The sequence below is a fragment of the Podarcis bocagei genome (genome assembly GCF_964188305.1).
Source record: "Podarcis bocagei genome assembly, chromosome: 14".
In the NCBI taxonomy this organism is placed as follows: domain Eukaryota; kingdom Metazoa; phylum Chordata; class Lepidosauria; order Squamata; family Lacertidae; genus Podarcis; species Podarcis bocagei.
This window is the reverse complement of record NC_138139.1, coordinates 30,834,703-30,855,459: the sequence shown is the minus strand read 5'-3', so window position 1 is coordinate 30,855,459 and position 20,757 is coordinate 30,834,703.

Below are 20,757 nucleotides of genomic sequence, written 5' to 3'. Positions count from 1 at the left end.
GAGGATGGATGGCGGCTAACAGATTGAGGTTGAATCCTGACAAGACAGAAGTACTGTTTTTGGGGGACAGGGGGCGGGCGGGTGTGGGGGATTCCCTGGTCCTGAATGGGGTAACTGTGCCCCTGAAGGACCAGGTGCGCAGCCTGGGAGTCATTTTGGACTCACAGCTGTCCATGGAGGCACAGGTTAATTCTGTGTCCAGGGCAGCTGTCTACCAGCTCCACCTGGTGCGCAGGCTAAGACCCTACCTGCCCGCGGACTGTCTTGCCAGAGTGGTGCATGCTCTAGTTATCTCCCGCGTGGACTACTGCAACATGCTCTACGTGGGGCTACCTTTGAAGGTGACCCGGAAACTGTAATTAATCCAGAATGTGGCAGCTAGACTGGTGACTGGGAGTGGCCGCCGGGACCACATAACACTGGTTCTGAGAGATCTGCATTGGCTCCCAGTACGTTTCTGAGCACAATTCAGTGTTGGTACTGACCTTTAAAGCCCTAAACGGCCTCGGTCCAGTATACCTGAAGGAGCCCCCATCTCCACCCCCATCGTTCAGCCCGGACACTGAGATCCAGCGCCGAGGGCCTTCTGGCGGTTCCCTCATTGCGAGAAGTAAGGTTACAGGGAACCAGGCAGAGGGCCTTCTCGGTAGTGGTGCCCGCCCTGTGGAACGCCCTCCCAGCAGATGTCAAAGCAATAAACAACTATTTTACTTTTAAAAGTCATCTGAAGGCAGCCCTCTTTAGGGAAGTTTTTAATGTTTGATGCTGTACTGTTTTTAATATTCAGTTGGAAGCCGCCCAGAGTGGCTGGGGAAACCCAGCCAGATGGGCGGGGTATAAATAATAAATTATCATTATTATTATTATTATTATTATTATTATTATTATTATTATTATTATTATTATTATTATTATTATTATTATTATTATTATCCCACCCCAAAAATCTACCTCCAGCAGTTTCCTCCTTGTGGCACCCTGTGCAAGCCCAGCATATGGGGTGAATGGGACATGTCCAAAACATCTGGAGGGCACCAGATTGCTGAAGGCCGTCTTGCAGGTTTCATAGGTGGTCCCAAGGGCCCACCATTGTCTGAATCTGTACCCAGCCTTGTGATGGTAATGAATGAACAATTTCTGTGCTGGTTTCTGAGTCAAGCCAGGAGTGAAGGCAAGGTAAGTGAAGGGGTGGCTTTAGGGCAGTGAAGTGGGAGACTGATCTAAGCTGTGAGATGCTGTCTGCTTGGAATGAACAGAAGATGTAGGTGTATTGCTCTGGCCCATCTTCTGATTTCAACCAGAAGGAGCATTCAGGGATACTGTGCTGCATATTAATTAGGGGAGAAAAAGAGGGTCCCATGTTATTTCTTTACGGCTGTTACCTAGGCCAGGGTACAAATGTTACATTAAGGATGATGTTGATGTGTTCTGGTGCCCAGTGCAGGTAATTAACATGGCATCCTCTTCTCCAGGTATATGATTAATATAGAGGCACAGACTCTGAGCCCCCGCTTCCACTGACCCATTGGCCACCGCAGTGGGTGAGGGTGGGCAGCTTCCTTTTTCCTGAAAAGTACATAGAGCTAAAGAGTTGGAAGAGTGACCCTCCTTCCCGTTTCCTCTTTCAACCCCTTTGGCTTTTCAAGGCTCAAATTACTTTTACTGGATCTGAACTCTTGGAAAAGCAAAGTGGTGCAGACTTTCTGTCTTAGAAACAGAACTGTAGAGCTAGAAAGGACTCGCCCAACCCCAGCAGTGCAGGAATCACAGCTATGAATCCCTGGCAGATGGCCATCCAACCTCTGTTTAAAAACCTCTTCCCGATGCTTAGTTGGGATCTTCTTTCCTGTCATTTGAATCCATGGGATTGGGTCCATCTGGAGCAGCAGAAAAGAAGCTTTGTTGTCATCCTTCATGCAGCAGCCCTTCAGATATTTGAAGATGGCTCTCATACCACCTCTCATTCTTCTCCAGTCTAAACACCCCAACTCCTTCAACCGTTGCCCATCATGCTTGGTTTCCAGACCCATGAGCATCTTGGTCACCCTCCTCTGCACACCTTGTTCAGCTTGTCAATATCCTTCTTAAACTGTGATGCCTAGAACTGGATACAAATCTCTTGGAGTGGGGAGGGGAGACAAGAAGTGACCAGAGGAGGTGACTCCCACGGGACTTAATCAAAAATCCCAAAGAGTCCCCAGAGGTTGGCACCTCCTGCCATGCAGATATACATTTCCAGAGTTGGCATTTGGACCAAGCTGGCCACCGTCTGCTGCCGCTTGCCCCTTCCCTTCACCTTGGATGCATCCACAGAGCGGGGCAAACCTCTTCCTGTTTTGATTTCATTTCCAAGCTCATAATTATTTTATGCCACATATGGAAATTGCCGGGACAGATGTCATATTAAAGTGCAAGGCCATCATTTATTTATAAGTGATTGGGTTATAGCTATATTAATACAGCCTGGGGCAATGCCAAATTAGAGCTAATATAGTTTTATTGTTTATTATATTGGCCAATATTTTTCCAATTCTGGTAGGGTCTTTTTTTTTATAGCTCCTTATTGGATCAGGAGCTGCTGGAAGGAGAGGTGGCGGGGCGGCAGAGGGTGTGGGGAGAGAGTCCCATGTGAGCAATGGAGACCCTGGATCTCTCTTCCTGATTGCATTGTCTCCTGGACTGGCATTGGTTCTCAGAGGAAGGGGGGAGTGTGTGTTTGTGTGGCAGATGTGGGGTGGGGAGGATCAAATCTAGGTCATTGGAGGAGGTTAAGAGCCTGGAGGCAGCTGGGTGGGCAAGCTACTGCAGGCTCCAGCAGTACGGGGAGCATTGCTGTCAAATAACATGAAGTCGGGGGGGGGGGCTGATGTATACTTAGAGCAGAGGGTTGCTGGCACCGGGAGAGCTTTGGTTCTCTGTGTGCTGTATGAATGCTGCACAGTGGTACCTCGGGTTAAGAACTTAATTCGTTCTTAACCTGAAACTGTTCTTAACCTGAGGTACCACTTTAGCTAATGGGGTCTCCCACTGCCGCCAAGCCACCGCCGCGTGATTTCTGTTCTCATCCTGAAGCAAAGTTCTTAACCCGAGGTACTATTTCTGGGTTAGCGGAGTCTGTAACCTGAAGCGTCTGTAACCTGAAGCTTCTGTAACCCGAGGTACCACTGTATAACCCTCCTCTTCCTTTGTCTCTGGGGTGGCTTCCAGGACTTTAGATTAGAACCGTTTTCACCCTCTGGGCGCCCTCCAAATTCCTTTCATCTGTTTATTTATTGCATTTACATCCCACCTTTCCCTCCAAGGAGCTCCAGGTGGTAAACATGGCCCTCCTTTAATTCCCACAACAACCCTGTGAGGTAGGTTTGGCTGAGAGGCAGTGACTGGCCCAAGGCTACCCAGTAAGCTTTGTGGCTGAGTGGGGGATTCGAACCTTGGTCTCTCCCAGGTTCTTGTCGAACACTCCCGTCAGCCGCCAGCCCCAGGGGTCCAGGAGGAGTCTGGAGGGCAGCCTGTTGACAGAGACTGTCTTTAGGAGCAAAATTCTTGAGAGTCTTCTCTCTTCTTTCCCCCCCCGGGGGTGGCTGGAGGTCCAAAGTCCATGGCAGCAGCTATATTGAGACGCTGCTGACCACCACCAGCCCCCCAGGGAGAACTCCTTGCCTCTGGCCCTGCAGCAGCCTTTTATAGTGCCTCATCTCATCCCATAACTGCTGTTTCCTGAGAGATTGATGGAGGCCCCCAGCTATTGCTCCAACTGGCCTTTGGGGGTTCCCTGCACAACAAACCTCTCCAGGAAGCACATGCACCCTTGGGTGCTGCTTGAATCACTTAGTGATGGCCATGCATGTGTGAATAAGCTACCTGAGGACTTCCAGGGGGGTGCTGCAACCTGTCCCTGCTTCTGTTCCTGTGAACAGCCTCACCTGTTTACCTGAGTTCACCTTTTCCCAGAGAGAGGGGTGCTTTATGCTCTAGTGTAGGGAGATGCTAGCCCTGTCGTTCGCTTCGGTGGCGCTCTGTGTGCTCTCCTACAACCCCCCTGTGGTGCCTCTGTGTTGTTTGTGATTGAGTACACCCAGCCTGAAGGGCAGAGGCTTCCCATAATTTATCCCCTGTTTAAGTGCTGTCACTTGCACCCCTGGACTCTTAAATCCTGGCCTAATTAGCATCTCTCTCTTCCCCTTTCTCAGCACTTTCTCCCTCTGCTGGGTATCGATCCTTCCTCCACAGGCACAGGACCAACTGTTGACAATTTATGGTAACATAAAACCCGCTCTCTCTCTCAGCAAAAGTGGCACCTCTTAATAGAATGCGCTGCCAGCCTCAGCCACTGCGCTGGCAGCTGAACGTGATTACAGAATAGATTGGACTGCTAGCCCTGCGCTGCGTGGCAGCAAGGAGCGGGCAGCCCATTAAGCCAGCCGGTGAGGAATCTTCCCTCGGCCGCCGAGAGTTTCATAAATATCTAGCCACCTAATTGAAAGCCACAGAGGTCAGCCGAGAACTGGGCAAGAGCCACGGAACCCTCCTGGCTGCTTGAAGGACCGACTCTGTTTTCAAGCACAGGAAGTGAAAGGTATCCTGATAAAGGGACTGGCTGCTGCTTTCATTGTGCAGACAAGACCAAGACAAGATCTTGGATTGTTGACATCTGGAGAGACCAAAGGACAACATCCTTCCTCCCCAGTGCATTTACAGGATGATGGCTGCTCTGACAGTCTATCTTTTAATTATTATTTATTCACTGAATTTATTTACTACCTTTCTGCCAAGATACCCAAGGTTTTAAAGAACTGATGCGATTGATAACAATTTGTAAAAATGAGGCAGGGGACAGTCCAGGTGGAGCAGGCCTTGACTCCCTTGCACTTTTTCCCCCCACCTCACCCACCAACATTTCTCTGATGAAAATAGGGACATCCTATTCTATTACAGTGGTACCTCGGGTTACATACGCTTCAGGTTACATACACTTCAGGTTACAGACTCCGCTAACCCAGAAATAGTACCTCGGGTTAAGAACTTTGCTTCAGGATGAGAACAGAAATTGTGCTCCAGTGGTGCAGCAGCAACAAGAGGCCCATTAGCTAAAGTGGTGCTTCAGGTTAAGAACTTTCAGGTTAAGAATGGACCTCCAGAACAAATTAAGTTCTTAACCCGAGGTACCACTGTACTACTACAATTACTATTAGTATTTTACTACAGTGGTACCTCTGGTTGCGAATGGGATCCGTTCTGGAGGCCCATTCACAACATGAAAAGAACAAAACCCGCAGCAGCGCGCGGGTTGTGATTCACCGCTTCTGCGCATGCGTGTGATGTCATTTTGCGCATGCGCAAGTGGCGAAACCCGGAAATAACCCTTTCTGGTACTTCCGGGTTGGCGCAGGACGTAACATGAGGTTTGAGTGTGTTTACACCCTGCCCATCTGACTGGGTTGCCCCAGCTCCCTGGGTGGATTCCAACATATATAAAAACATAATAAAACATTGAACATTAACAACACTATACAGGGCTGCCTTCAGATGGCCCATACCCACCAACAGTTCTCCGATGAAAATAAGGGCATCCTGCCATACCCTCCAACATTTCTCCAATGAAAATAGGGATGTCCTAAGGAAAAGCAGGATATTCCAGGATCAAATCAGAAACTGGGATGGCTTCTGTAAATCCCTGGAAAATAGGGACACTTGGTGGATCTGCAGGGCTGTTGGTTGAACAAAGCTTTTTGCAGCTGGTCACCTGGAGCTTGAAATGGAGCCAGGCCATTTCTGATAAAGGTCTACTTGCTCATTTTTGGTTTTCATTTGAGACTGGTCACTGATTGCCTTGCCTGTCTCTTTTGATGCTCTGCACCTCTCAGCTGATCCATGTTGCTAGCAGATTGTGAATGGGATTGTCCCAGGATCCAACTGGCAGGATGTAGCTCAGTAGAAGAGCATCTGCTTTGCATGAGGAAGGTCTCAGGTTCAGTCTCTGGCATCTCTGGGTAGGGCTGGGAGAGGCCTCTGCTGGAGAGCTGCTGCCAGTCAGTGCAGACAATGGTGAGCTAGATGGACCAAGTATAAAGTATAAAGCAGCTTCCCGAAATCCAAAGTCTTACTGTGGTTTCAATGTGGGGGCTTTAGGGGATGCAAAACCCACAGCTCAGTGGCACAGCAGATGCCTTGCCAATCAAGATCCCTTCTCCTTGGCACTTTGGCTTCAACCCGCTCCATCCTGCCCTGCTGGGCATGGCCTTTGGGTGGGGGGTCAGCTCACTTTTCTGGGGCATAACCCAGTTGGTTTAAGAACCCTTTAAATCCCTGGGAGATTATTCCTTTAGAAACTATTTGCTGGACGTTTGTAGCAAAGGGGGAATCCCAGTCTCCGGTGGCCTCCCCCTTCCTGGCTCTTCAAAATGCCCTTCCCACAATGTTTGTGGCTGCCTGCTGATGCTCTTGTTGGTGATGGAATGATCCTGAACATATTGAATATTCCTCAAAACTATTTATCACCTTCACGACAAATGCAGCTGTCAAGTGCTGCTGACGCTCGATTTTAAATACCTCTTTCCCCTGTGCAAAGAGAGAGCGGGTGGGTGGGTGGGGGCTGGCTGGCTCCAAAGGCTGGGCCTCATCATTTTTTAATGCACTGCAGTCCTTTGGCTTATAGAATATTGATGGTGCCGTCTCTTATTTATCAAACAAGCTGAGCGCTGCTGTGCAAGGGGGCAGGGCCACGCAGAAGCCCCCATTCATCTGCAGGGGGTGGGGTGGAAAGAGGCTTCTTACATCGTATCTTTGGCAAGAGAGCAGCACACAAGACTCACCTGTGAGATCGGGTTGATAGTCAAAGGAAAAGAATCCCTCTCCGTCTCTCACCTGGCAGTGGTTTATAGGATGCCCAGTTCAGTGGCAGCAACAGACCCTCCAAGTGTGCCTTTTTTTCAGGGATGTCCCTGATTTAGAGAAGCCATCCCAGTTTCTGATTTGATTCTGGAATGTCCCACTTTTCCTTAGGATGTCCCTATTTTCATTGAAGAAATATTGGAGGGTATGGATTTATCAAACTCCCAAGCCGTCTGAAGGCAATCCAGTACAGTGGTACCTTGGTTTGCAACCGCTTTGGATTACAAGTTCTTTGGATTACAACCACTTCAAACCCGGAAGTGCATGTCCCTTTTTTTGGATTACAGCCCATTTTTATTTTATTTTTTTGGATTACAATCAATTTTTTTTGAGAGGTCCCATTGGCGAAAGCGCGCTTAATATTTCTAAAATCTCTGTGAGCTAGACCATATGCAAACCAAACCAAACCAAACCAAACCATGGGTGGTAGCCAATGTTGGTCCTACTCAGAGTAGGTCAGTTAGAATGAATGACTATGACTAACCTAGCTCTATTGATTTCAATGGATCTACTCTTAGTAAAACACAAGTTAAAATTGATTTTTAAAAAGACCATAAAAAAGAAAACAAAATTCAGGGGACTGAAACAGATAAAACAGGGTCCAGCCTTGTAGGTCAGGGAAAACTTGGATAAAACGATAAGCATTTCCGAGATGCCAGCCAAAGCAACTGATGCGGTTGCTGTTTCACATGTGGCAGGGAGGGGATGGACATTCTGAAGAACAGGGGCAATAGCAGGAAATGCCTCTTTTGAGGTCACTGTCCGCAGCTGTGCCAGGAGTAGAATTCCCCCAGATGACTTAAGCGATCTTCCGGGTCTGCACAGGAGCAGGTGGACTTTAAGGCAACCTAATCCCAAGCTGTTCAGGGCTTTATGCATTAACAATGAGACCTTAGACATGGCCAAGGTGTCAGGGACCATGCTGAGGAGGGCTGCACTGAGGAGGAATGGTGGGAGCCACCCCCTTCCCCGGCTCCTGCTCCTGAATCTTCCCAGGAGCAGGAGGACAGTATAGATTTGGAACAGTGGTTTGCACAGGGACATAGTTCAGAAAGCAGAAGCTGGGAAATACTGGATGGGGGACAGCTAGGAGAAGAAACACTGGAAGAGAGAGGGTTAACAGATTCACAGTCTCTGGACAGCATTCCTCTGATCTCTCCAAAGTCCAAAGAGCTCAGAAAGTCTCAGAACAGAAAGCACAGAGGGTACAAGCTCAGATTACAAAATGTAGGAGTGATTTAGATAAATAGGGACGGAAGGGGGTGTGATCCTTAATTGGGAGCACCGTCTTTTCTAGGAGATGTGTTCTTTGTTCTCTCGCTGTGATTATTAAAGTTTCTAACTGGTAAGATGTTCCTTTCTTTGATCTTCTTATCTACTGCCAAGGGGGGGGGGAGCTGATTCCCCGAAGCCTGACACCAGGTAGCTGATGGGCTGCCTGCACAGATCCCTCAGCCCGTGTGTAAGGTACTCCATCCAAAATCCAGGTACTCCATCCAACAACCTGGCCAGGGCAATCTGCACCAGCTTCAGCATCCCAGCATCCATCCCAGGAGAGCTCCACATAGAGTGCATGACCCACAGGAGGTACCACTGGAACAGGTGAAGGGCTTCCCTTTCTTCTCCTGGACATTGGAAGTCAGGTTCTAAGGTTGCCAAAGCCCTCTTCAGAACTCAGTTGCTCCAGGCTGCAGCTGGGTAGCCCTCCCCTGCCCCTTGCCCAACACATTAGTGCTTGCAAGTGTGTGGTTGACATAAGAAGAGCTTGCTGGATCATCTAGTCCAGCGTCCTGTTCCCACAGTGGCTTGCTCAGGGGTGCCAACTTGAATAAAATATTGGGTGGCCCAGGTTAAGCCTCATCCAACATAATCAACCACAGGCCCAACACACGTACACCATTAAAATGGCAATGCCCACCAGCTTTGGGGGCACCGGCCCCCTCAAACATTTTATTGGGGTGTGTGAGAAGGGATCTCAGCCCCTAGGAGTTGGCTCCTATGGGCTGACCCTAGAGAAACCTGCGAGCAGGATTTGAGGCTCTCTGGTTTCCAGCAATTGATATTCAGAAGCATTGCTGCCTCCCAATCATGGAGGCAGAGCATAGCCATCCTGGCTAGAAGAACAGAAGTGTTTTGGATTTGATATCCTGCTTTATCACTACCCGAAGGAGTCTCAAAGCTGCTAACATTCTCTTTTCCCTTCCTCCCCCACAACAATCACTCTGTGAGGTGAGTGGGGCTGAGAGACTTCAAAAAAATTTGACTAGCCCAAGGTCACCCTACAGCTGTATGTGGAGGAGCGGAGACGCGAACCCGGTTCACCAGATTACGAGTCTACCGCTCTTAACCACTACACCATTGACAGCCCTCTCCTTCATGAAAATGTCTAATCCTCTTTCGAAGCCATTTGGTGGGTTGGTGGCCATCACTGCCTCCTGTGGAAGTGACTTCCACAGTTTAAGTATGTGCTGCGTGAAGAAGGACTTCCTCTCCTCTGTCCTGAAATTCTAGACAAGTCAATTTTCCAGGGATCGGAGTCATTTTTTAAGCAACTCTAGCGTTTCCAGGCGGGGGCAGGGGACTGTCAGCTTTTGCTGGCAATGTTCCTACTGACAAGACTCTGTTGCTTCTGTAGGTTGGAGCCCCAGCTCCTCAATGGCACTGCGCTTGAAGGGAGGGGGAGGCAAATAACCTTCCTCTCTGCAAGAGTTGCCTGCTCTGGGCAGCCGCTCTCAGGGCCTGGATGACAGTCTTGAAGCATTTTAATATTTCCTCCATGATTTATCCTTGGTAATGAGCTGGTGATAGACTCTCCTTCAAGTGTATGGATTATCTATTAATGCCGGCACTGCGTGGAGCAGCTTGTAAGTGACTTATTGCCAGGACGGAGTTTAATGGGGGAGGTTCAGTGGCCTCCAAAAGCAGTTCAAGAGCCAGCTGGCTGGGAGGAATAGCTTGCTATTGACAGAGTCAAGCCCAGGCGGCACATTTAGCTCAGGATTGGCCACTAGCTTGGGAATGAATCCAACAGGGCGTGGGGTTCTCCAGCCAAGAGTCACAACTCAGTTTTCCCAAGAGGATGTTTTTCTGTGGTCAGGACTTGCATTTGCATTGCTCAGTCACCAGAGCAATGGTGGCCATAGGGAAACTGGACCCTTGTGGTCCATCTAGCTCAGTATTGTCTGCCCTGGCTGGCAGCCATTGCGTGGTTTCAGACTGGAGACTTTCCCCAGTGCTATCTGGAGATGCCAGAGTCTGAAATTTCCCCTTTCTTTCTTAAGGGAAAGAAAGATTCTAGTCCTCAGTATTCTGAATAAAGGGCAAATTCAAATTAGAGCACAGGAAACTACCCCGTTCCGAGTCATACCTTTGGTCCGTCTAGCTAAGTACCAGCGGCGTAGCGTGAGTTGTCAGCACCCGGGGCAACACAAGTAATTTGCGCCCCCTAACCCGGGGCAAGGCAAGTAATTTGCGCCCCCCCAACCCCTAACCTGCGAGTTGCCGCTGGCGCTGCCGCGCAAACAACGCTGCTTGCCCGGAGGAGGATGGAGGAAGAAGCAGCCGCCGCCTGTGGCTGGGCCGAGGGGATGGCGGCGGCGGCAGGGTGCAGAGGCTGCCCGTGCCCGGCCAGGCGTCGGTGGCGGCGTCGGCGCTGCTGCAGCGGCTGCTCCTCCTGCGAGCAGTGAGCGGAGCGCAGCCACAGCGACGGCGGGGGGCGCGCGCGCTAGGGCGCAAGGCTGGCGGTGGCTGCGGGGAGCCCGGCAGAGGAAGGAACTTGTCCCTTCCCTCTGGACTCGCGCCCCCCCAGATGTTGCGCCCGCTGCGGTCGGCACCCCTGGCACCCCCCACGCTACGCCACTGCTAAGTACTGTCTATACCAGGGGTAGTCAACCTTTTTATACGTACCATCTCTTGATGGTAGGTATAAAAATGCTTTTGAATTATGGTGCTTATTTAGTGGTGTCCGACTCTTCGTGACCCCATGGACCAGAGCACGCCAGGCACTCCTGTCTTCCACTGCCTCCCACAGTTTGGTCAGACTCATGTTTGTAGCTTCGAGAACAATGTCCAACCATCTCATCCTCTGTCGTCCCCTTCTCCTTGTGCCCCCAATCTTTCCCAACATCAGGGTCTTTTCCAGGGAGTCTTCTCTTCTCATGAGGTGGCCAAAGTATTGGAACCTCAGCTTCACGATCTGTCCTTCCAGTGAGCACTCAGGGCTGATTTCCTTCAGAATGGAGAGGTTTGATCTCCTTGCAGTCCATGGGACTCTCAAGAGTCTGCCCCAGCCCCATAATTCAAAAGCATCAATTCTTCGGCGATCAGCCTTCTTTATGGTCCAGCTCTCACTTCCATACATCACTACTGGGAAAACCATTGCTTTAACTATATCCTGGCTAGTAACCATCAATAGTTCTCTCTTCCATGAATTTGTCGAATCCTCTTTTAAAGCCATCTAGAAGGGTATCCGTTGCTGCCTCCTGTGGGAGGGAGTTCCACAGTTTAACTAAGCACTGCATGATGGAAGTCCTGAATCTTCCTACACAGTTTCATTGGGTGTCCATGGGTACTAGTGTTAGGCAGAAGAAATGAACCCTACAGGTTGGTGGCTTATTCTGGAGATCCAAAGCTTGCTTCACATTTTGGGTCCCCCTGGAAGGTTGATCTACTGCCAAAGGATCACTGCCCTCGTTGCAATCTGGGGCTTCAGCTTTTCCTGCTGCGGTGATGCTGGGCATAAGTGAGCTCAACCTGTTGGACTTGTCACTGTGATGCAACTGTTAAAGATGCTCTCGTCTGCCAGTAAAAAGGAGAGACACACCTAACATCCCGCCTCCCCATGTTTCTCAGTGCTGGGGGCAGCTGTACCGGGTGACCCACGGAGAGCTCTCTGAGCACCCCCATCTCCGATCCTGCCCACAGCTACCAACTGTTGCTTTTCACCCCAGTCAGCGTTGCAGAGAAAGGGGAGAAACAATTTTGGGGGCCGCGCAGGTGAAACCGCATTGATCTAACAAGCTTCCAAATGAAAACCAGCATTTGGACTTATTGCTTTCCGGCTGGAAATTTGATTACATTTTTCTGGGGCTGTAAATCTGCCTCTCTCTTTCTGCAATGTTATTATTAAAGCCACTGTTGAATTTGTGTGGCGGTGGCAGCGGCGGCGGAGTTGTGGGGTTGGCGGCGGCGGGAGGGGGGTGTGGGTTGGAGGGGGAGGAGGAGTGATACGTAAAATTTCAATCCTGGCTCTGACATTCCAGGAACTTAAAAAGCAATTACAGTGTGTGCTTTGCCTCGGGACAGAATGAATCATTGAACGCAGCCGCTCTACCAGAAGAAATTAAAGGCTGAAGCAACAGCATGCCGGTGGTGGAATGGGGGGGGGGGGAAGGCGGCATTGCACTGAGAATCAAAGGTCAATTAAAGTAGAATTGAATCCATTTTATTTTATTTTTTGAATATTTTTGCTCACGTCCTCCTCTCTTCCCAAGTGTGCAAAATAAACCTACAACTGGTATTTATTTGCTGAGTAATAAAGCTACCCTCCACTTTGTTTTGGAAACATGGCCGTGATAAAAAACCCAACCAAAAACCACCCCTACGCCTTGATAACTTGCATTAATCTCTCCATCATGAAGTCTGAAAGAGGTTGCAGCCGAGGAGAGCATTCATTCTTTCTCCGCAGCCCCAGGTAAGAGGCTTCAGGTGTTCCCTCCTGCCTGCCAGACTCCGTGGGGGGAAACGGTGCGTCCGATCCTAACCCTCTCTTTGGCTGGGAATCTGGTGGTAGTGGGCATTGGCACTCAGGAAGCGGCGGTGGGTGTCCTCCATCCTCCACCAGATGGCAGCAGTAGCCCCCATGGGCTTTATATTTTAGTATACATTTTATTTCAAAAAAGGAAGGGTGTTTCTAGTCTGTGGTGAGGGAGGCTCCAGGTTCAAAGAATTGTTGGGGGTGTTGGAGCAGTTGCGGTTGGAGAAGCCTTCAAGAGCTGTGTGCAGCACAGCATGTGTGTGTCTGTGTGTGTCTGTGTCAGCCAGTCAATCCAATCAATCAATCAATCAATCAATCAATCAATCAATCTATCTATCTATCTATCTATCTATCAATCAATATTTTGCTCCTTGGTTCTCCCTGGCAGAAGCAGCTATGCCTGAGCTGCATCCTCCTGGGATGTGCCTTTGCCCGTATGGAATGTCCTCAGTCTCAGCGGTTTTCAAGATGTGTTCACACGGAAGAATGTTTTTTTTGAGAGAGCTGCAACTGGAGTGGTAGGCAGGGGTGCCAGCTTGAATAAAATATTGTGTAAGCCCCACCCCGCACAATCAATCACATGATACAGTGCGCACACAGTATTGAATGGGAATGCCCATCAACTTTGTGGGGGCCCAGCCCCCTCAAATATTTTATTGGGGGGGGCCAAAGTCCACATGACCCCTAGGAGTTAGCTCCTATGGTAGCAGGTAATGTTTCAGATGTAGGCCCACTAAGTTGCAGTGGGGTTCAGTATGGGCTGCAGAGTGTTTTTGGGGCATGTGTGTGGGCATGGGCTTAGACAAGGTGTCGTGAGGGCCCCCCTTCTCTGGGTGGGCCCATCCGCTGTTGCTGCAATCCCTTCATAGGACCAATCCGTGGAACTGGCCAAAGCATAAGGCAAGGGGGAAATGAAGAACAGGGCAGAGACAACAAGGGACGTGTGACTTAGATTGCAGGTGGGTCAGGGGAAGGCAGCTGTAGCATGCAAAAGGAGAGCAGGGCCTTCTCAGCCATGGCTCCCTGATTGTGGCATGATCTGCCTGGCACCTCCACTGACATTTTTTGGGTGCTCCCCCCCCCAGGTCTTTGATGGTCTGAGCTGATCCTGTTTCATTGTTAGTGTGCTGCCAAAGCTTTCTATGGCTCTCATGGTGTATGTGTGTGTGTGTGTGTTGAATGTTGTCTTATATCATAGCATGGTAGAGTTGGGAGGGACCATAAGGGTCATCTAGTCCAGCCCCCTGCAATGCAGGAATCTTTTGCCCAATGCGGGGCTCAAACCCATGACTCTGTGATTAAGAGTCTCATGCTGTACTGACTGAGCTATGACCAAATACAGGCAACTCCCTACTAACACACACTCTTAATATGTCCCCGACCATGCCAAACCCAAAAGTGACCCAAAAATGCCACAAAAAGGGGAGGAATGGGGAGGGACGGAACAGAACGGGGTCTTTGCAGGCTTTTTCAATGGTGTTTCATATATATGTGATTTCACTTAAACACACGGTAACCCCTGCGTAAATTGGGAGTTACCTGTATGAAAATAGGTTAATGTTTTCATATGAAATTTTCTTCCCCTGCCCTGCATGGTACAATGTATTTAGGTTTATACTTTTAAGTGTAAGTTGTGTTGAGACTTTTTTTTTTTAGGCAAGAAGCTACTAATAAGTTTTAATAATAATAAAATTGCTAGAGGGGGTCACCACAGGTGAGCGAGCCTTGGCAACTCCCCAACCTTGCCTATTTGTTACTCTGGCCCTACAGGGGCTTCCCTTGCGCTACCTTAAAGCCCCGCCCAACAGGGCCTGCTCTCCGCTGTTGGGATGCATGGGGGCAGGACTGATCCTGGCACTGATGGGGGCAGCCCCCTGCAACCCAGCCCCCCTCCTTGCAACAGCTGTGCTTATCCTGCCCTCCTGGTCTCCTCCTGCTGTGCCCAGCCTGGCTGGAGCAGAGGCCGTTCTGGATGAGTGAGGTGGCGCTGGGTTCAGTCCAGCATCATTAACCATGCCACACACATGCCCATCGTCTGTTAGACTAATGGCTGGCTTGAGGTCATTCAGTAATAAGGAAGGGAGAGGAGGGTTATTAGTTGTTAACAGACATTAATTCACTATTATTGATTCTTTCCTCAACATGCAGAGGGGTTAGGGGAGGGGGAGGGGATGTGCCCCACTAATTAGTGCCCTCCCCCCACCAGCTGGGCTGAGGCTGGGGAGGGGCTTGGAGGAAGAAGAGGAGGAGGATTGGGGTGCCGGAGTGAGGATAACAGCTGCACTTGTCTGAAGAAGATGCCCTCGAGCCATGGTCTTCTCCTGAGCCTTCAACGTGGCACCTTCCTGAGGTTGTTGGGGTACCTCTCCCATCATCTCCATCCACCGTGGCTTGTGGAAGCTGGGGATGATGGGAATTGTAGTCCAAGATATCTGCTGGGCACCAGCTGGTGGTGGGGAGGCTGCCGGAAACTCAGAAGAGAGTGTGGTGTGTCTGTGTAGGTACAGAGGGGTTACCCGCTGCCTCTCAGTTTTGGACACTAGAGCAGAAGAAAATGCTGAACTGGCTGCCACCTTCAAAGAAACAAGGGCCACATGGGCATGATGTGGCAGCCCTTGGCGCACCTTCTGACACCTGGGCAGGGTGGGCCGTTCCAGGAGCTGAGTGAAGGTAGAGCAACAAGGAGCTTGCAATCCCCTGAGTGGCTCACCTGAGCAAGGCACCAGGGAGAGGACAGGAGCTGTACCTGCGTATGATTTCTTGTCTAAGGGTCTGGAAACCAAGTTTAATGAGGAAAGGTTGAGAGGATTGGGGCTTTTTATCCTGGAGAAGAGAAGAGTAAGAGGTGATATGAGAACCATCTTTAGATATCTGAAGGTCTGCCACATGGAAGGTGGAGCAAGGTTGTTTTCTGCTGTTCCAGAAGGTAGGATCAAACCAATGGATTCAAATGATGGGAAAGAAGATTCTGACTAAACCTTAGGAAGAACTTTCAGATGGTAGGAGCTGTTTGACAGTGGAACAGACTCCCTCAGAAGCTGGTGGCAGTGGTGTAGCGTGGGTTGTCAGCACCCGGGGCAAGGCAAGTAATTTGCGCCCCCTAACCCGTGGATTTGCGCCCCCTAACCCTAACCCCCAGATGTTGCGCCCGGTGCGGCCGGCCCCCCCTGCACCCCCACGCTACGCCACTGGCTGGTGGACTCTCTATCACTGGAAGATTTTAAACAGAGGTTGGATGGCCATCTGTCATGGATTCTTTAGCTGTGATCTCTGCATTACAGGGCGTTGGACTTGATGAGCCTTTGGACTCCCTTCCAGCTCTGCAATTTTATGATTCTACAAAGATTTTCTGAATGCAAGGGAGGATATCAGGCTGAGTCGGGAGTTCAGCTTCTTTGATATACCTGTGCCCAGCACGAAGCGCAGCCCCTCTTTCCCTCTGACTACTGACCAAGAGGAGACATGTGTCCATCCTCTCTGAGCACCTTCCAGCATTCAGAACAGGTTAACCACCTTGAGTGATTCTGACAGACAGGTGAAGTCAGGCCTGCAGCTGATGGAAGGAGATCCCTTGCCCTGGAGCTGCAGTCAAGAAGGCCCTGCTCTTAGAACTAGGGCAAATGAGAGATGGCCTTGCATCTTGAGTTCTTTGCCTGCTTACTTACAGGGAAGGAGGAGAGTTTTCACATCTGATGGCTTCCCAGATGGTCTGTATGCTTCCCCCCCCCAACTTAGAAGAACAATCCTTGAGGCCTCCCACTTCCCTACTGACAGCTCACAAAAGGAATGATAATGCACTGAGGGCAGCATCACTGAACAAGAGCAACTCACTACAGAGCTTTGTGCTCGGACTGTCTCCATCTGAACCAGGGCTTCGTGCTTTTCCTAGCAAAGTGTTGGAAACATCCTCCCTGTCTGTCCCCTTTCCTGCCCCATCAGGGCACCTGGGCTGGGGGCTCTTCATGCTGCCCACCCAAGTGCGGGGACCAGGAAGCAGCTGAGGTGGAGAGGCAAACAGGCACCGCTTTGAATTAACAGGAATGCACAAGGAGGTGCTTTTCCTGGCTGGTTGCAAACTCATTTGCAACTTGACTTTCTCCGGAAATTAAGCTCCCCCAGTAGAGCAGGAGGAAGTGCTAAACCTGCCGCTGCAGCTCTATCCTGTGAAACTCTCTCTCTCTCCCCCTCCCTCATTTCATCCAAGGTCTCTGCACAAGAGGTATGGCGGCCAGGCTGAATGCAGGACCACCACTTCAGGAGCCTGTTTTCATCCCAGTAGGTTGGTCAGGCTGGGCCAAGGCTATTTGCTGTCAGGACAAACAACGGATGCTCCCCACCTTTGATAAACGAAAACCTGCCTTCAGACTGCCCTAGCACTTCAATGAGAAACATGATGAGCTTACTGCCACCAATGGCCCACCCAGTCCAGCCTTCTCTGCTCACAGTGGGCAACCAGATGCCCCAGTGGGAAACCCACAAGCAGGACCTGAGCACAAGAGCACTCTCTCTCTCCTCCTGCTGTTTCCAGCAACTGGTATTCAGAATAATTCCTGCCTCCAACTTTGGGGAAGAGCATAGCCATTGTGGCTAGTAGCCAGTGATAGCCCTCTCCTCCTCCATGGTTTTGTCTTATCCTCTTTTAAAGCTGTGGTGGTCATCACTGCCTCCTGTGGCAGTGAGTTCCATAGCTTAACTATGGGAGTTCCATAGCTTAACTATGGGAGTTCCATAGCTTAACTATGGGAGGCCATCTTCACAATGCCATCTCCAGGGGTGGGCCAGGGCTCTTAACACAGAATCACTGAAGCTGCCAGCCAGCCAGCTAGCCCCCAACTCCTTGAAGATGACCGGCTGCCCTTCCAGACAAGCCAATGGCCTGCCCAGGACTGCTCCGTTTGACAGCTTAAGTCTGATGCTGTTTTTTATTTTTTATTTTTTGGCCATGCAGCTGCCTGGCATGATTCTGTTGAGTGTTCCAGGAAGCGGCAGGGCTGCAGCCTCCGCCTTAGCTGCTGCAATGAGCCTGAGCACAAATGCTCCATGAAGTCCGCTCTCTTTTTGAATGGAGGCACTTGGGCACACCCTCCACCACCACTTGCAGTGGCAATTCCCGCTCGCTGCCCGGGGAAGGGAGGGTCAAGATGTGCTGCTCCAGCCCCACCAGGTGGCTGTGTGGGAAGCCTGCTCACACACCCCACTGCTTGGCACTATCCTGCCCCAACAGGCAATTCTGTGTCACTCCCCAGCGGTGTCTGCTGGGGCCTTTTGAAGCTGACAAAAGGCTCTTTGAGCAAATGGCACCAGCAGGGCTCTGAACGCTGGGAGCAGCTTGTCTGCTGAGCATGGCAGGGAAGGCGCCACCCATTTCGCAAGTGCCACAAAAGGGGAAAAGGTCACGGCTGCCTTGTCAGGCAGCGGGGAGGCAGCGGCAGCAACCTGCCCTTTCCAGTTCCCATGCAAAGCTCCAGCTTGCAGCTCCTCCTCACAGGCAGCTGCCTTATGCTAAGCCAGACCGTTGTTGGGCTCTTGCAGCTCAGTGTCGTTTACACTGACTGGCAGCAGCATTCCGGGGTTTCAGGAAGGAGTCTTTCCAAGCCCCAACTTGGAGGTGCTATTCACGACTGGTACTGGGAACTTCTCCCTGCAATGCAGATGCTTTGCCCCCTCCTTGGGGGCTTCTGGGGGTGATGCTGGCAAAGCAGCTCAGCCACGATGAGGTTTATGGCCCCAGGACAGGGCGAGGAGGAGGCTGCAATGGAGGCGAGACACAGTCCAGTGATGGGCAAAGGGTTTCCCCCATCTCTTCCCTCCCTTTCCAAGGAGCTAATAGCAGTTGGTGGAGGGAGAGGCACTTTGATCAAGGCGACAGTGTTTGGAGGGGAAAGGGTTAAAGAGCCCCTCACCAGCCCAGATTATTCAGCCACCTTGGCAGCCCCTGTCCCATCCCATGGCTGGCTTGCCCTTTGGGGAAACAAACCCAAGCATGGGAATCAGAGCTTCACCCAAAAAGTCTCCCAGAGTGACTTAGGTAAAGGCAAAGTACCCCTGACCGTTAGGTCCAGTCACGGACGACTCTGGGGTTGTGCTCTCATCTTGCTCTATAGGCCGAGGGAGCCAGCGTTTGTCCGCAGACAGCTTCCAGGTCATGTGGCCAGCATGACTAAGCCGCTTCTGGTGAACCAGAGCAGTGCATGGAAACGCTGTTTACCTTCCCACTGGAGTGGTACCTATTTATCTACTTGCGTTTGATGTGCTTTTGAACTGTTAGGTGGGCAGAAGCTGGGACTGAACAATGGGAGCTCACCCCGTCACAGGGATTTGAACCACCAACATGACACATAAGGGGAAAGGGACAGGGAGTGAAGAGGAAAATCAAAACTCAGGTGCCACTTTCCAAGTAGTTGTTACTGGTCAGGGGCAGGAGGTGGAAGATGGAGCTGGGCGTTCAGCGAATCTAATACAATGGACCCTGCTCCTTCCTGTCTGCCCCACTGAGGCAGCCTAATGGAACGGCTGCCCTCAGGTGGCAGTTCAGGGAGAGGAGGCCTGATGGGGCTGGCCTGTAAAAACAGAGCCATTGGAGGGAACCCTGCTTCCCAGCTCTCCCACTGCTGCAATGGCTGCTACTGCATACTAGAAACAACTTCTTTTTAAATGAAAGCTGGGAATCTAGGGTTTCTGGTCCACCAACAATGACTGACAGTGCACTTGAACTAAAGGAACGTGGCCTTTGCACAGGGTCCAAGGCAAAGGATACAGATGGGGCAGGAAAAACCCCTGGGGTGGCCTCTTGGAGCATCAAAAGGGCCTGGGGCAGTGTGAGCTGTCATCCAACAACATTTAGAGCAGTGTTTCCCAACCACTGTTCCGTGGCACACTAGTGTGCCGCGAGATGTTGCCTGGTGTGCCGCGGGAAAAATTAAAAAATTCAAAAGATTTTTTTTTTAAGTCAAATTTTCGATTGGGGCGCTGTCACTAGATGACCCCTGGGGTTCCCTCCCTCCCTCCCGCTCTGCGCCTCCCTCCTCCTCCTCCTCCGGGGAGGCCCTTCCTGGCTCTCGGCCAAGGCTTGGCGGCTGCCACTCACTCACTCGCTCGCCCACCCGTCCCTCCATCCCTGCACCCGGCCTCTCCCCCTCCATCCCCGGCGGGGGCTGCTGGGATCCGTAGTCCCCTCGCCCTTGGGCTCCGCGCCCGCGCGGGGTGCGCAAACTACGTTTCCCAGCGTGGCCTGGCGGGCCGGGCGTTTTGTTTGAAGCGCTCTTCTCCCGGCCATGGAATGAGCGCAGTGGCGGTGGCCGGGCGGGCAGGGGCTCTTCCGCGCAGACCCCGCGCAGCCTGCCTGCGCCCCCGCGGAGATTGGGCGGCAGGATGGAGCCCGGGGATCCCCGCGGAGGCGGAGCGGCGGAGGCGGAGGCTGCCCCCCAGGTAGGGCTGCGTCGGGGGTTTTTTATTTTTGCAATGCTGCATCCGCGCCGGAGGGGACGCATCGGACCGCGGGGAGACCCCTTGGCGTGCGTGCAAGGCAATGCATGCGTGCAGGCGTTGCATGGAGTGCAGTGCAATGCAATGGCAACGCGGCGCCCTGCATGCATGCATGCAACTTCCACCGGCGCTCCGGACTTGGCAGGTGAGGGGGGTCCCCAGTGGGCGGCAGAGAGAGCCAGGAGGGCGAAGGGGAGCCGGGGGGGGGAGCAGCGCTGCTCCCCGAGCCGAGCCCGGGGGGAAACTTCGGCGTCGTTGCGCCGGGTGTTGGAAGCGGAGGCTGGCGGGGGCCCCTCACCTGCAAAACCTGGTCGCCTCTCATATATTTCGTGCATTGCATTCATCGCCCGCTTTCTCCTCCAAGGAGCTCCCGGGGGCGCGCGTGGTTCTCCCCGTGTTATCCTCGCAACAACAGCCCTGCGAGGTGGGTCTGGCGAGTGGCCCAAGGGAGCACCCAGGGATTGTCCTGGCCAGGTGGGGTGATTTGAACCCTGCTCTCTGCCCGGTCTTCGTCCTCATTTAGCCCCCACAAGTGCATGACTGTGCATGACTGAGGTTTCCCCCCCTTGTCTTGGCTATGATGTGAGTCTGTGCTGTTAATTAATGGGGTTCTGCCTTCGGAGAAG